At 45.7% G+C, this 17563-nt stretch overlaps 1 long non-coding RNA gene across 1 annotated transcript; it reads left to right on the forward strand.

Moving 5' to 3' along the window:
- The first annotated feature begins 16023 nt into the window (after positions 1 to 16023).
- Positions 16024 to 16806, forward strand: LOC130368217 (uncharacterized). The gene is made up of 3 exons (XR_008892370.1): positions 16024 to 16135; positions 16236 to 16400; positions 16503 to 16806. It is a non-coding gene; the product is annotated as an uncharacterized LOC130368217 (long non-coding RNA).
- The last annotated feature ends 757 nt before the right edge of the window (positions 16807 to 17563 follow it).

Below are 17563 nucleotides of genomic sequence, written 5' to 3' on the forward strand. Positions count from 1 at the left end.
TTTAGTGGCACCCGCACTAAATTGCACCCCCAGAATCCCCCAGCTGCAGAGCCATAGGCTGCATCAGGGCATGCTGGGTGTTGTAGTTACTAACTGCAATTCCCACTATTCCTTGCCACATCCTATGGCTCTGCAGCTGACACAAACCAAAACTACAACTCCCAGCATGTCCCCCAATAACCTTAACTGTACTATACAGTGCAACATGCTGCAACACCCACAGAACCATAGGCTGTATCAGGGCATGCTGGGAGTTGTAGTTATCTAGTAACTAAATGCAACTTCCAGCATTTTCTGACACAAAATGCAGCACATAAACTGGAGAAGCAGAACCCCCCCCCCCCCCCCCAGTAACACATAAGTCCCTATTGAGACTGAAAAATAGTGATTAAAATATTTTATAAAGTGCGTATACATGTGAATAAGCCCCTTTCCTAATAAAAGTTTCCAATTTTCTTTAAATAAAAATAATGTACAAAAATAAACATAAGTGGTATCGCTACATGTGGAAATGTCCAGACTATTAAAATATAATGTTAATTAAACCGTACAGTGAACGGTGTAAATGTAAAGAATAGTCCAGAATTGCTAATTTTTGGTCACTTCATATGAGAAATGTTTTATAAGGTGATCAAAAAGTTACATCTAGACTTTTCTGGGCTTGTCTGGGGTGTAAGAGGAGCTACAGCTCTCCCTCCGCTAATAGCCTGGCATGCTGCGATCACCTATTAACCCATTAGATCACCGCTGTCAGCAGTGTCTAAAGGGATCTTATATCCATCCCTGGTGGTCTAGTGGGGGGGGATCAGACTATTTTGGTTGAAATTATTTCATCAACCAGGACAAGTAGATTTTCTTGAGGGACAAGTAGATTGTGTTCCGCTTTAGTCCCTTGGACAAGTAGTTTTTTTTTTAAATTTCCACACCACTGTGTGTGTATGTATATATGTGTGTATGTGTGTGTATGTATGTATGTATGTGTGTGTATGTGTGTGTATGTATGTATATATGTGTGTATGTGTGTGTATGTATGCATATATGTGTGTATGTATGTATATATGTGTGTATGTATGTGTATGTATATATGTGTGTATGTGTGTATGTATATGTATGTATATATGTATGTATGTATATATGTGTGTGTGTGTGTGTGTATGTGTGTGTATGTATATATGTGTGTGTGTATATATGTATGTATGTATGTGTGTATGTATATGTGTGTGTATGTATATATGTGTGTGTGTATATATGTGTGTATGTATGTGTGTGTATATATATATGTGAGCAAGTGAATCTGTCTGTGTATGTGTATGTATGTGTATGTATGTATATGTGTGTGTGTGTGTGTGTGTGTGTGTGTGTGTGTATGTATATATATATATATATATATATATATATATATATATATATATATGAGCAAGTAAATCTATGTATGTGTGTGTATATCTGTGAGTGATTGTATGTGTGTACCTGTATGTATGATGTGCCTATTGGCTATATCTTTTAGTATATATTCCATGTTGTATGTATGTGTCAGTGTCTCTATGTATGTGTGTATAATACCTATGTACTGTATGTGTGTGTATATTACCTATGTACTGTATGTGTGTATATTACCTATGCACTGTATGTGTGTATATTACCTATGTACTGTATGTGTGTATATTACCTATGTACTGTATGTGTGTATATTACCTATGCACTGTATGTGTGTATATTACCTATGTACTGTATGTGTGTATATTACCTATGTACTGTATGTGTGTATATTACCTATGTACTGTATGTGTGTATATTACCTATGCACTGTATGTGTGTATATTACCTATGTACTGTATGGGGGGCATTTACTAAGGGGTTTAGTCATTTTTTTCTGACTATTTTTGGCGCAAAATTGTCGCAATTGCGCCTACCCTATAAATTGTGCGACTTTCCCTAGCAAGAGCTAGAAAGTCAAATTTTTTTTTCCCGCTTAATTTACGCAAGTTTTCAGTTTTGACTTGCAGTGGTCAGGAATTTATTAACTGAGACAGTCGCAGTTGCGCAATAAACTGTCGCAACGGCCGTAAAAATTGACTAAATTTACTCCAGCTCCAACATGGAGCAGGAAAAGTTACTGCCGCCCGGGCTCCGACATACTTTCTCCCCGCTACCCTCACTGCGCTACCGGGACACTACAGTGATTTATATCCCCCCCTCTCACCTGCCAGCGCCACACAACTCCCATCTGTCTGCTGTTGCAAGACTACAAGTCCCAGCATGGCCTTACAGTGAGGACACGCTGGGAGTTGTAGTCTTGTAGCAGCGGGAGCTGAGCGGCGCGGGCGGGAGACAAGGGGGGGGGGGGCAGCGGGGAGGCCGTATGAGGAGCCTGGACGGGAGACAAGGGGGGTAGCGGGGAGACCGTATGAGGAGCCCGGGCGGCTGCACTGTAATGTCAGCCCGGGCTCCTGCCCTGAGAGCCATAGGCTTTGGCTGTCAGGGCATGCTGGGTGTTGTAGTTTTGCAACAACTGGAGGGCCACAGTTTGCAGACCACTGGTGTGTGGTCTGTAAACTGTAGTCCTCCAGCTGTTGCAAAACTAAACAGCTGAAGGGGACCGGCGAAGAAGTTCACTTACCCTTCCGAGGCTCCAGCGACGATCGCTGACGGAGATCGTCGCGCGGCACTGTCGCGCGGCAGTGTCGCGCGGCAGTGTCGTGCAGCGCTGGATCCTACGGAAGCCGGTAAGTTGCGCAAGCTTCCCAACCAGGGTGCCTCCAAATGTTGCAAGACTACAACTCCCAGCATGCCTGGACACCCTTTGGCTGTCCGGGCATGCTGGGAGTTGTAGTTTTGCAACAGCTGGAGGCACCCTTGCTGGGAAACACTGGCCTAAAACAGTGTTTCCCAACCAGGGTGCCTCCAGATGTTGCAAGACTACAACTCCCAGCATGCCTGGACAGCCATTGGCTGTCCGGGCATGCTGGGAGTTGTAGTTTTGCAACAGCTGGAGGCACCCTTGTTGGGAAACACTGGCCTAAAACAGTGTTTCCCAACCAGGGTGCCTCCAGATGTTGCAAGACTACAACTCCCAGCATGCCTGGACAGCCATTGGCTGTCCGGGCATGCTGGGAGTTGTAGTTTTGCAACAGCTGGAGGCACCCTTGTTGGGAAACACTGGCCTAAAACAGTGTTTCCCAACCAGGGTGCCTCCAGATGTTGCAAGACTACAACTCCCAGCATGCCTGGACAGCCATTGGCTGTCCAGGCATGCTGGGAGTTGTAGTTTTGCAACAGCTGGAGGGCCACAGTTTGCAGACCCCTGGTTTGTGGTCTGTAAACTGTAGTCCTCCAGCTGTTGCAAAACTAAACAGCTGAAGGGGACCGGCGAAGAGGTTCACTTACCCTTCCGAGGCTCCAGCGACGATCGCTGTCGGAGATCGTCGCGCGGCAGTGTCGCGCGGCAGTGTCGTGCAGCGCTGGATCCTACGGAAGCCGGTAAGTTGTGCAGGCTTCCCAACCAGGGTGCCTCCAGTTGTTGCAAGACTACAACTCCCAGCATGCCTGGACAGCCTTTGACTGTCCAGGCATGCTGGGGCTTGTAGTTTTGCAACATCTGGAGGCACCCTGGTTGGGAAACACTGTTTTAGGCCAGTGTTTCCCAGCCAGGTTGCCTCCAGATGTTGCAAAACTACAACTCCCAGCATGCCTAGACAGCCTTTGACTGTCCAAGCATGCTGGGGCTTGTAGTTTTGCAACATCTGGAGGCACCCTGGTTGGGAAACACTGGCCTAAAACAGTGTTTCCCAACCAGGGTGCCTCCAGATGTTGCAAAACTACAAGTCCCAGGTTGGGAAACACTGTGCCCGGCCTCCGCCCCACCTTACTGTAAGGGCATGCTGGGAGTTGTAGTCCTGCAGCTGGGGGCAGGGGACAAGCTTGTCACATTTATTATCACCTGCTCACACATCTCCTGCACCACACAACTACAACTCCCAGCATGTCCTTACTGTAAGGGCATGCTGGCAGTTGTAGTCGTGCGGGGCGGGAGATGTGTGAGCAGGTGATAATAAATGTACTAACCCATTTTTTTTGTTTTCTTCTCATTTCAGATCCGTTTATCCTGTGGACTCCTTCGGATTCGGTGGACTACTTCGATGACCAGCGTTTTTCTTTGTTTGATTTTAATAAAATGGTTAACGAGGGCTTGTGGGGGAGTGTTTTTTGTAATAAAAATTTTTTAAAACCTGTTGTGTTTTTTTCTTACTTTACTAGACAGGCTTAGTAGTGGAAGCTGTCTTATAGACAGAGTCCATTACTAACCTGGGCTTAGCGCTAGCCACAAAAACAGCTAGCGCTAACCCCCTATTATTACCCCGGTACCCAACGCCACAGGGGTGCCGGGAAGAGCCGGTACCAACAGGCCTGGAGCGTCAAAAATGGCGCTCCTGGGCCTAGGCGGTAACAGGCTGGCGTTATTTAGGCTGGGGAGGGCCAGTAACAATGGTCCTCGCCCACCCTGGGAACGTCAGGCTGTTACTGTTTGGTTGGTATTTGGCTGAGAATGAAAATAGGGGGGACCCTATGCGTTTGTTTTTTTTAAATAAATAATTAAATATATTAAAAAAACGCATAGGGTCCCCCTATTTTTATTCTCAACCAAATACCAACCAAACAGTAAGAGCCTGACGTTACCAGGGTGGGCGAGGACCATTGTTACTGGCCCTCCCCAACCTAAATAACGCCAGCCTGTTACCGCCTAGGCCCAGGAGCGCCATTTTTGACGCCCCGGGCCTGTTGGTACCGGCTCTTCCCGGCACCCCTGTGGTGTTGGGTACCGGGGTAATAATTGGGGGTTAGCGCTAGCTGTTTTTGTGGCTAACGCTAAGCCCGGCTTAGTAATGGACTCAGTCTATAAGACAGCTTCCACTACTAAGCCTGTCTAGTAAAGTAAAATAAAAATAAAACACAACAGGTTTTAAAAAAAATTTATTACAAAAAACACTCCCCCACAAGCCCTCGTTAACCATTTTATTAACATCAAGCAAAGAAAAACGCTGGTCATCGAAGTAGTCCACCGAATCCGAAGGAGTCCACAGGATACACAAATCTGTAGAAGAAGTAACCAAAAAAAAAAAAAAGTGTAAGTACATTTAGGGAGAAAAAAACTGTGTTAAAAAAATGTAATAAACACACACACTAAACGCCGTTTACCACTTCTGAGCCATGACTACAATTTACAGTGATCCCTCAACTTACAATGGCCTCAACATACAATAGTTTCAACATACAATGGTCTTTTCTGGACCATCGTAAGTTGAAACCAGACTCAACATACAATGCTACAGACAGTCCAGATCTGTAAAACGTGTCAATGGCTGGAAGAACCAACCAATCAAAATGGGCATTCACTGGTAAAACCCCTGTATTACTGAAGTGTATGCACTGACTGGTATTACATGTTCTGTACACTTTACCTGTATCAGGGTTAGCTGCTCTTTTGGACACCAGGTGAGGGCAACTCCATTACTTGTTTTGGACATTGCCTGTACTGTACAGGACCCCTGAAGAAGCTCCTGTCCTCTACATAGACCAGTGTTTGCCAAGCAGGGTGGCCCCATTTTTTGCAAAACTACAACTCCCAGCATGCCCGGACAGCCTTTGGCTGTCCAGGCATGCTGGGAGTTATAGTTTTGCAACAGCTGGAGGCTCCCTGCTTGGGAAACACTGACATAGACAGTGATTTACAGCTCCGAGCAGATCTTTATTACTTTTATATGTAAGGATTTGCTTTATCTATATCAGTTATCTACTTATTTTTCTTTGTCACTTTTTCCTATTTTTGGAGGACATTTTGGTGCCTTTAGAACCAATTACCCTGTTTCCATAGAGTTATGGTCTCAACATACAATGGTTTCAACTTACAATGGTTTTCCTGGAACCAATTAATATTGTAACTTGAGGGACCACTGTAGTTATTGAATTATTTAGATGTGGTGAAAAAGCTAAAAAAAAACTCAAAAACAAAAGATCCAGAAGGAAACCTAGCAGCCAAACCTATTCAGACAGCAGGAAAAAGGAACAGACTATTTTTTCTACTACATGAAGTAAATTTCCCACTTTTGCCTATGTGTGCCAAATTTATTAATGCCGTGCAACAATTTAGTAAATTTGTCGCACATAGTCAAAAATGAAGTAGAAAAAAACAGGGTAAAAACCAGACTACATAGTAAAAGATTAGTAAATGCCCCCCTATGTGTGTATATTACCTATGCACTGTATGTGTGTATATTACCTATGCACTGTATGTGTGTATATTACCTATGTACTGTATGTGTGTATATTACCTATGTACTGTATGTGTGTATATTACCTATGTACTGTATGTGTGTATATTACCTATGCACTGTATGTGTGTATATTACCTATGCACTGTATGTGTGTATATTACCTATGCACTGTATGTGTGTATATTACCTATGTACTGTATGTGTGTATATTACCTATGTACTGTATGTGTGTATATTACCTATGCACTGTATGTGTGTATATTACCTATGTACTGTATGTGTGTATATTACCTATGTACTGTATGTGTGTATATTACCTATGTACTGTATGTGTGTATATTACCTATGCACTGTATGTGTATATTACCTATGCACTGTATGTGTGTATATTACCTATGTACTGTATGTGTGTATATTACCTATGCACTGTATGTGTGTATATTACCCATGCACTGTATGTGTGTATATTACCTATGCACTGTATGTGTGTATATTACCTATGTACTGTATGTGTGTATATTACCTATGTACTGTATGTGTGTATATTACCTATGCACTGTATGTGTGTATATTACCTATGTACTGTATGTGTGTATATTACCTATGTACTGTATGTGTGTATATTATCTATGTACTGTATGTGCCTTTATGTTATGTGCTTGTATTTATTGTATGAAGCACATTATTAGGGAATTAATAGAGGAATGTAAGCACAGTATATAGGGAATTTATGGAAGCACAGCATATATTTCATTATATTGGAACATTATATTTTTATGTATGCTGGCACTGTGTGTAGATCCTTAGGGTGCGTTCACGTGTGCCTATTTTTGCTGCAGATTTTGCTTCTCATTGACAATGGGAAGAGAAATCTGCTAAAGCAAATCTGCAGCAGATCTGCAGCAGAAAATATGCACGTGTGAATGCACCCTTAGTGGTGGCACAGTATAGTTAAATAATAGTGGCACAGTATATAGTTCATTAATGTTGGCACAGTATATAGGGAATTAATAGATGAATGGTGGCACAGTATATAGTTCATTAATGGTGGCACAGTATATAGGGAATTAATAGATGAATGGTGGCACAATATATAGGGAATTAATAGATGAATGGTGGCACAGTATATAGTTCATTAATAGTGGCACAGTATATAGTTCATTAATAGTGGCAAAGTATATAGGGAATTAATAGATGAATGGTGGCACAGTATATAGGGAATTAATAGATGATTGGTGGCACAGTATATAGTTCATTAATAGTGGCACAGTATATAGTTCATTAATAGTGGCACAGTATATAGGGAATTAATAGATGAATGGTGGCACAGTATATAGTTAATTAATAGTGGCACAGTATATAAGGAATTAATAGATGAATGGTGGCACAGTATATAGTTCATTAATGGTGACATAGTATATAGGGAATGAATAGATGAATGGTGGCACATTATATAGGGAATTAATAGATGAATGGTGGCACAGTATATAGGGAATTAATAGATGAATGGTGGCACAGTATATAGTTCATTAATGGTGGCACAGTATATAGGGAATTAATAGATGAATGGTGGCACAGTATATAGTTCATTAATAGTGGCACAGTATATAGTTCATTAATAGGGGCACAGTATATAGGGAATTAATAGATGAATGGTGGCACAGTATATAGTTCATTAATGGTGGCACAGTATATAGGGAATTAATAGATGAATGGTGGCACAGTATATAGGGAATTAAGGGGAGGTACGGTATATAATTAAAGGGAAACTGACAGGCTGTTTACTCGCACTAAACCCAATACACTAGGTTACAGTGCAGTATACAAAAATTGGTCTTTCCATTTTCTAGGTATTGCCCCACATTGCTAGTATGCGAAGTCAGTCTTGTGCGCAATGGAGGCGGAGCTTCCCTGCCTCCATCCTGTATGCTGTGCTATGCCTCGCCATCTTTGTATATTTATAATTTTTTTTTTTTGCCAACTCTAGTATATTGTAGACTGTAAGCATATATTAGTGTGGTGTCCATCTCTTCAGTGTAAGAACCAGAGCTGTGTGGAGATTCCTGCGTAAGGTGGGTGATTGGTGATGGGTGCTGGGTGATTGGTGCTGGGTGATTGGTGCTGGGTGATTGGTGCTGGGTGATTGGTGATGGGTGCTGGGTGATGGGTGCTGGGTGATTGGTGCTGGGTGATTGGTGCTGGGTGATTGGTGCTGGGTGATTGGTGCTGGGTGATTGGTGCTGGGTGATTGGTGCTGGGTGATTGGTGATTGGTGCTGGGTGATTGGTGCTGGGTGATTGGTGCTGGGTGATTGGTGCTGGGTGATTGGTGCTGTATGATTGGGGATGGGTGATGGGTGCTGGGTGATTGGGGATGGGTGCTGGGTGATTGGGGATGGGTGCTGGGTGATTGGGGATGGGTGATTGGGGATGGGTGCTGGGTGATTGGTGCTGGGTGATTGGGGATGGGTGATGGGTGCTGGGTGATTGGTGCTAGGTGATTGGGGATGGGTGATGGGTGCTGGGTTATTGGTGCTAGGTGATTGGTGCTGGGTGATTGGGGATGGGTGATGGGTGCTGGGTGATTGGTGCTAGGTGATTGGGGATGGGTGATGGGTGCTGGGTGATTGGTGCTAGGTGATTGGTGCTGGGTGATTGGTGATGGGTGCTGGGTGATTGGTGCTAGGTGATTGGGGATGGGTGATGGGTGCTGGGTTCTGTCATATAGAGCTCAGCTGGGGGCATATAGGGGGAGATTTATTAAAACCTTTGCAGAGGAAAATCCTTCCGCAAAACGATCTGATTGGTTGCTATGGGCGACTGCACCGCTCTTTCTCTGCACAGGTTTGATAAATCTCCTCTATAATACAGTATATTATAGGGCAGCTGTCATATCTTTTCTGTAAATAAGACTGACAGCAAAGCCAAAGTGTATATACACATGGCAGACCTTCATAGAAACTGTTCTTGACTCGATTTTACACCAACTTTTATGGGGGCTAAGAATGTCGAGAAAGCCTGGCGGGAGTCCACTGTGTCCCTGGGCCGCAGCACATCTGCCCATTAAGTCTGGCAGACGTTTTTTAAATTATGAAAAGTGCCCTCTTTTTTACTTGAGCCCCTGCCCTCCAAAATGTCTGTGCACGTCCCTGGTCTGCAGGGCAAAGCACAGGGGGCATTATATGTGAAGAGCACATGACAGGGGGCCCCCTGTCCTGTGCCCTTCACATATAATCCCCCCTGTCCTGTGCCCCTCACATAATGCCCCCTGTCCTGTGCCCTTCACATATAATGCCCCCTGTGCTGTGTGCCCCACACATATAATTTATATGTGTGGCACAGCACAGGGGGCATTATGTGAGGGGCACAACACAGGGGACATTATATGTGAGGGGCACAGCACAGGGGGCATTATATGTGAGGGGCACAGGACAGGGGGGCATTATATCATATAATGCCCCCTGTGCTGTGCCCCTCACCTAATGCCCCCTGTGCTGTGCCACACATATAAATTATATGTGTGGGGCACACAGCACAGGGGGCATTATATGTGTGGGGCACAGCACAGGGGGGCATTATATGATATAATGCCCCCCTGTGCTGTGCCCCTCACATATAATGCCCTCTGTGCTGTGCCCCTCACATATAATGCCCCCTGTGCTGTGCCCCTCACATATAATGCCCCTTGTGCTGTGCCACACATATAAATTATATGTGTGGGGCACAGCACAGGGGGCATTATATGTGTGGGGCACAGCACAGGGGGGCATTATATGATATAATGCCCCCTGTTATGTACCCCACACTTATAATGCCCCCTGTGCTGTGCCCCTCACATATATTGCCCCCTGTGCTGTTCCCCTCACATATATTGCCCCCTGTGCTGTTCCCCTCACATATATTGCCCCCTGTGCTGTGCCCCTCACATATAATGCCCCCTGAGTGGACAGGACATGGGGCTTTATATGTGAAGGGCACAGCACAGGGGGCATTATATGTGAGGGGCGCATGATAAGGGCATTATATGTGCGGGACGCATGATGGGGGCTTTATATATGAGGGGCGCATGATGGATGCATTATATGTGATGGGCAAAGAATGGGGGCATTATATGTGAAGGGCACAGCACAGGGGGCATTAAATGTGTGGGGCACATGACAGGAGCATTCTATGTGAGGGGCACAGCACAGAGGGCATTATTATGTTGGGGAACAGGACGGGTCATATTATATGTAGGGGCACAAGATGGGGCATTATTACTATATGTGAAGGCACAGAGTGTTTTGCCTTTCAGAAGTATAGTGTATATTGTGAGGAATTTCTGGGGTGGTACGTTTTTTAGGGGCCACAATACATTACGGTATTTTACTCAGAGGGTAGTTACAGCACAGCAAGTTATATTCCAAGAATGCACTGTGTGGTAGTATTAGATTTAGAGGGCACAGTGTGTGTTAGTATTATATTCAGTGGGTACAGTGTGTGATAGTATTATATTTAGAGGGTGCAGCGTGTGATAGTATTATATTCAGAGGGTGCAGTGTTTGGTAGTATTAAATTTAGAGGGCACAGTGTGTGGTAGTATTATATTCAGAGGGTACAGTGTATGGTGGTATTATATTCAGAGGGTACAGTGTGTTGTATATTCAGGGGGTACAGTATGTCAGAATTATATTAGGAGGGTGTGTGCCAGTATTATATTCAAAGAATACAGTGTTTGGCAGTATTATAATAATTATTGTTTTCATATAGAGGATCAGAATGCATTGGCATAGTGAGGAGACGTCTGGGCATCAAGTTCTGCAGAGAGAAGATTTAGCTGGAACAAATCCTGGCGGTATGTACCATCTGAATTAGATAAGGAAAGACTATAGAGAAGACGTCACCTGTAATCACTGATCTCTATAGTGAGGAGAATACACAATGATATCAGTGATTACAGGTGACGTCTTCTCTATAGTGAGGAGAATACACAATGATAAGACGTCACCTGTAGTCACTGATATCACTGCGTATTCTCCTCACTATAGAGCAGTGTTTTTCAACCACTGTGCCACGGCACACTAGTGTGCCATGACATAGTGTAAGATGTGCCGTGGGAAAAACACCCGCCGGGTGTTTTTGCCGCGGGACACCTCTGTGTCCCGAAAGTTGCTTTTGGGACACAGGGATGCCTCTAAGTCCCTGCGGCCCCGCGTTTACTTTAAAAACGCGGGGACCGCCGGGAGGTAGCGCACGCAGGGACGTCACTGACGTCCCATGCGTGCGCCCATAGCAACAATCGCAGAGGACCGGAGCAGCGAGGAGGACGCGCGCTGTCAACTTGGTAAGTGTTACCAGCGGCGCGTCACCTTTGGTGTTACGAGCACCGCTCCTCCGGTCCCGGGACCTACTTGTATAGCCGGACCGGAGGAGTGGTGCTCGGAACACCGAAGTGGGGCAGTACACAGGCATACAGCCTTCCGTAATACACTGTATGGCTGAAGGCTGTATGTTTGTGGGGGAACTGCACCTAATGTGGGGGGACTATACTGGGCCTAATGTGGGGGACTATACTGGGCCTAATGTGGGGGGACTATACTGGACCTAATGTGGGGGGACTATACTGGGCCTAATGTGGGGGGACTATACTGGGCCTAATGTGGGGGGACTATACTGGGCCTAATGTGGGGGGACTATACTGGGTCTAATGTGGGGGGACTATACTGGGCCTAATGTGGGGGGACTATACTGGGCCTAATGTGGGGGGACTATACTGGGCCTCATGTGGGGGGACTATACTGGGCCTCATGTGGGGGGACTATACTGGGCCTCATGTGGGGGAACTTTACTGGGCCTAATGTGGGGGGACTATACTGGGCCTAATGTGGGGGGACTATACTGGGCCTAATGTGGGGGGGACTATACTGGGCCTAATGTGGGAGGGACTATACTGGGCCTAATGTGGGGGGACTATACGGGGCCTAATGTGGGGGGACTATACGGGGCCTAATGTGGGGGGACTATACGGGGCCTAATGTGGGGGGACTATGCGGGGTCTAATGTGAGGGGACTATGCGGGGCCTAATGTGGGGGGACTATGCGGGGCCTAATGTGGGGGGACTATGCGGGCCTAATGTGGGGGGACTATGCGGGGCCTAATGTGGGGGGACTATGCGGGGCCTAATGTGGGGGGACTATGCGGGGCCTAATGTGGGGGGACTATGCGGGGCCTAAAGTGGGGGGACTATGCGGGGCCTAATGTGGGGGGACTATGCGGGGCCTAATGTGGGGGGACTATGCGGGTCCTAATGTGGGGGGACTATGCGGGGGCCTAATGTGGGGGGACTATGCGGGGGCCTAATGTGGGGGGACTATGCGGGGCCTAATGTGGGGGGACTATGCGGGGCCTAATGTGGGGGGACTATACTGCCAACCTAATGTGGGGAGACTATACTGCCAACCTAATGTGGGGAGACTATACTGCCAACCTAATGTGGGGAGACTATATTGCCAATCTAATGTGGGGGGACTATACTGCCAACCTAATGTGGGGGGACTATACTGCCAACCTAATGTGGGGAGACTATACTGCCAACCTAATGTGGGGGGACTATACTGCCAACCTAATGTGTGGGGACTATACTGCCAACCTAATGTGGGGGAAAATAAGATATATGCAAGATAAGATATATGCAGTGTGCATAGGAATTTGTTCATATATATATATATTTTTATTATTTTTTTAACTATAGTCCGGTCCTCCAAGGAGACAAGTGCAGTAAGTACTGAGTGACAGTGAGACAGATAAATAGATATAGTGCAGTGCGTTTTTTCCCTCTTTTTTTTTGCTCGTCAACCTCGGTAGCGGTGCCCCGCGAAAACATTTTTTTCCGAGGTGTGCCCTGACTCGAAAAAGGTTGGGAAACACTGCACTAACCTTACACACACGCTGTGAGTACACAGCGTGTGAGCTGCGGGGACGAGATCCACTAAAGGCCGGCGCGATGACGTCACATCATCGCGCCGGCGCCTGGAGGACCCGTCCCTGCGGCCTGCATACTGTAAGTAAGGGTATGCTCAGGGTCCAGGGGATTATGGAAACAGGATATGCTCCACTGTTAGGAGGAGGGGGGTCAGAGAAAAGGGAATATTTAATGAGGGTCTGCAGGGCAAAGCACAGGGGGCATTATATGTGAAGAGCACATGACAGGGGGGCCCCCTGTCCTGTGCCCTTCACATATAATGCCCCCTGTCCTGTGCCCTTCACATATAATGTCCCCTGTGCTGTGTGCCACACAGATAATGTATATGTGTGGCACAGCACAGGTGGCATTATGTGAGGGGCACAACACAGGGGACATTATATGTGAGGGGCACAGCACAGGGGGCATTATATGTGAGGGGCACAGGACAGGGGGGCATTATATCATATAATGCCCCCTGTGCTGTGCCCCTCACCTAATGCCCCCTGTGCTGTGCCACACATATAAATTATATGTGTGGGGCACACAGCACAGGGGGCATTATATGTGTGGGGCACAGCACAGGGGGGCATTATATGATATAATGCCCCCCTGTGCTATGCCCCTCACATATAATGCCCCCTGTGCTGTGCCCCTCACATATAATGCCCCCTGTGCTGTGCCCCTCACATATAATGCCCCTTGTGCTGTGCCACACATATAAATTATATGTGTGGGGCACAGCACAGGGGGCATTATATGTGTGGGGCACAGCACAGGGGGGCATTATATGATATAATGCCCCGTGTTATGTACCCCACACTTATAATGCCCCCTGTGCTGTGCCCCTCACATATATTGCCCCCTGTGCTGTTCCCCTCACATATATTGCCCCCTGTGCTGTGCCCCTCACATATAATGCCCCCTGAGTGGACAGGACATGGGGCTTTATATGTGAAGGGCACAGCACAGGGGGCATTATATGTGAGGGGCGCATGATAAGGGCATTATATGTGCGGGACGCATGATGGGGGCTTTATATATGAGGGGCGCATGATGGATGCATTATATGTGAGGGGCAAAGAATGGGGGCATTATATGTGAAGGGCACAGCACAGGGGGCATTAAATGTGTGGGGCACATGACAGGAGCATTCTATGTGAGGGGCACAGCACAGAGGGCATTATTATGTGGGGGAACAGGACGTGTTATATTATATGTAGGGGCACAAGATGGGGCATTATTACTATATGTGAAGGCACAGAGTGTTTTGCCTTTCAGAAGTATAGTGTATATTGTGAGGAATTTCTGGGGTGGTACGTTTTTTAGGGGCCACAATACATTACGGTATTTTACTCAGAGGGTAGTTACAGCACAGCAAGTTATATTCAGAGAATGCACTGTGTGGTAGTATTAGATTTAGAGGGCACAGTGTGTGTTAGTATTATATTCAGTGGGTACAGTGTGTGATAGTATTATATTTAGAGGGTGCAGCGTGTGATAGTATTATATTCAGAGGGTGCAGTGTTTGGTAGTATTAAATTTAGAGGGCACAGTGTGTGGTAGTATTATATTCAGAGGGTACAGTGTATGGTGGTATTATATTCAGAGGGTACAGTGTGTTGTATATTCAGGGGGTACAGTATGTCAGAATTATATTAGGAGGGTGTGTGCCAGTATTATATTCAAAGAATACAGTGTTTGGCAGTATTATAATAATTATTGTTTTCATATAGAGGATCAGAATGCATTGGCATAGTGAGGAGACGTCTGGGCATCAAGTTCTGCAGAGAGAAGATTTAGCTGGAACAAATCCTGGCGGTATGTACCATCTGAATTAGATAAGGAAAGACTATAGAGAAGACGTCACCTGTAATCACTGATATCATTGTGTATTCTCCTCACTATAGAGAAGACGTCACCTGTAATCACTGATCTCTATAGTGAGGAGAATACACAATGATATCAGTGATTACAGGTGACGTCTTCTCTATAGTGAGGAGAATACACAATGATAAGACGTCACCTGTAGTCACTGATATCACTGCGTATTCTCCTCACTATAGAGCCTTAGCACTTTCCCATTCTGTGGCAATTGGTATATATGATTATTATTCTGACATATGAGCACAGCCTAAGAGCCTTAAACAAGGTTAGGACTGTATGATACATTTAATAATATTGTAAGTTCCGTAATCTTCTGTCCGCCAACACAAAATACTCTAATAGCGCCCCTCCCGAGACTCGACTCTGGATCCGCCCCTGCTCCCAGCATGCCCTGACAGCCGAAGGCTGAGAGTTGTAGTTTTGCAACAGGTGGGCAGCCACAGAGGATCGGTGTTGCAGTATGTCAATCTAGGGCCATGGTGTCTGATCTTGAACTGGCAGCAGGAGCCACGACCACTTTAAATCAATGGCTGCTGGGACGTATGACTAGTGACATCCTTCGTTCCAGACCGCAACGTCAGGGACGTCACTCGTCAGACGTCCCGGCGGCCAGCGCTGCTGCTCATTGAGCCTACCGGAGTACCCTTGGTCTATGTAAGAAACCTATGGGCCGAGGCTGTTGGGGCCACCAAATGATATTACTTGTACAGAATGTCTGGTTAGGAGAAACAAATATAACGTACCCACAGGGAGTGGCGCCATTTTAATAAAATTTGTCAAAAACCTTAGATAACAGTCATACAGAATATATTAGAAAGCTTTTTTGATTTTCAGCCAATCAGAGAGCAGCACTTCTGAAATAGAACTCCCAGGAGGTAACAGCGTGTCACACATGTGATGTCATAACCATTGTCCACCAAAGAGCAGCACTGAGCAGAAATAACACGGCTCCTGTTCATTCTCCATCAGTGAGGGGCCGGTGCTGGACACTGTGTAGGGACGCGGGAATGCAAAGTCATACACATGACTGTGACTGGTAAGTGTTACATTGTTGTGTCCAAAAGGTCTTTAGTGCAGTTCCATGTGTATTTCTATGATAAACATGTAAATAATCTATCTTTTTTTTCTTATCTTAGATGCACTATCTCCAGGACATGGAGTAGCATTTCCGGACCTACAGCAAGACGTTGGATGAAGGCATAGCCCCAGAAATAACACTGGTCCTGTTCATCAGTGAGGGGCCGGTGCTGGACACTGTGTAGGGACACGGGAATGCAAAGTCATGCACATGACTGTGACTGGTAAGTGTTACATTGTTTTGTCCAAAAGGTCTTTATTGCAGTTCCATGTGTATTTCTATGATAAACATGTAAATAATCTATCTTTTTTGTCCCCTATCTTAGATGCACTATTTCCAGGACATGGAGTAGCATTTCGGGACCTACAGCAAGACGTTGGATGAAGGCACAGGCCTAGGAATCATGCACATACACAGAAACATTTGCCCAAATTCTAGAGGTAACCTCCTTTAGTATGCCCAGAGGAAGGGCCATACAGTAGCCATGGATTCCCTACAGGTTTCCTCCCCTCTGGAGGTTTTTCCTGTCCTGAGTATTAGTTACTGTACGCTCTTTGTGAGTGATGGGAGGTTACAAAAAATCCCCTACACAAACATTTTAATAAATAATAAATACAGTTCCCCTTTTTTTAAACTGTTCTTTGACTTGCTCGACTCATTTATTTATTTCTGTGTGTGAAAATAGAGTTAGCAAAACATGGATGACCAAAGCTGCTCTCCTGCACGATCTGCATAATGTGGTGCAGAGAGAGGCAACTGGTGCTGGGTGGTGCAGTTTATGAGGCAAACGTAGAACACCCAGCAAGTTCCATGCACAAGCCTTTTTCTGATGAATGGGACTTATGCAGGGAACTTGCTAGGGGTCATACGGTTGCAAAGGATCAACTTTTGGATACATGAACTGTCCCTTAAAGGGGTACTCCGCCTCTAGATATTTTATCCCCTATGTAAAGGATAGGGGATAAGATGTCTGATCAAGGGGATCCTGCTGCTGGGACCCCAGCAATCTCCATGCAGCAACCAAAATTCTAAATAGTATGTTTAGATCACTGGTTCCTGTGGTGGGATTCGTGACATCATGCCACACCTTCTTGTGACATCACACCACCTCCCATAGACATAAATGGAAAGGGCGTGGCGTGAGGTCACGACCCGCACCACGAGAACCCAGAGTTCTAAATATATTATTTGGAACGCCGGGTGCTGCATGAAGATCGCGGGGGTCCCAGTGATCAGTCATCTTTTGTCCTATCCGTAAGGTAGGGGATAAGATATCTAGGGGCGGAGTACCACTTTAAGGAATTAGAGAGTGTAGGCATGCCTTACAAGCAGGTAGAAAAAGAACAGCTGGGAGAAATGACAGGACACAAAGCAATATTTGGCTGG

This window comes from Hyla sarda, chromosome 4, assembly GCF_029499605.1.
Source record: "Hyla sarda isolate aHylSar1 chromosome 4, aHylSar1.hap1, whole genome shotgun sequence".
Classification (NCBI taxonomy): Eukaryota; Metazoa; Chordata; class Amphibia; order Anura; family Hylidae; genus Hyla; species Hyla sarda.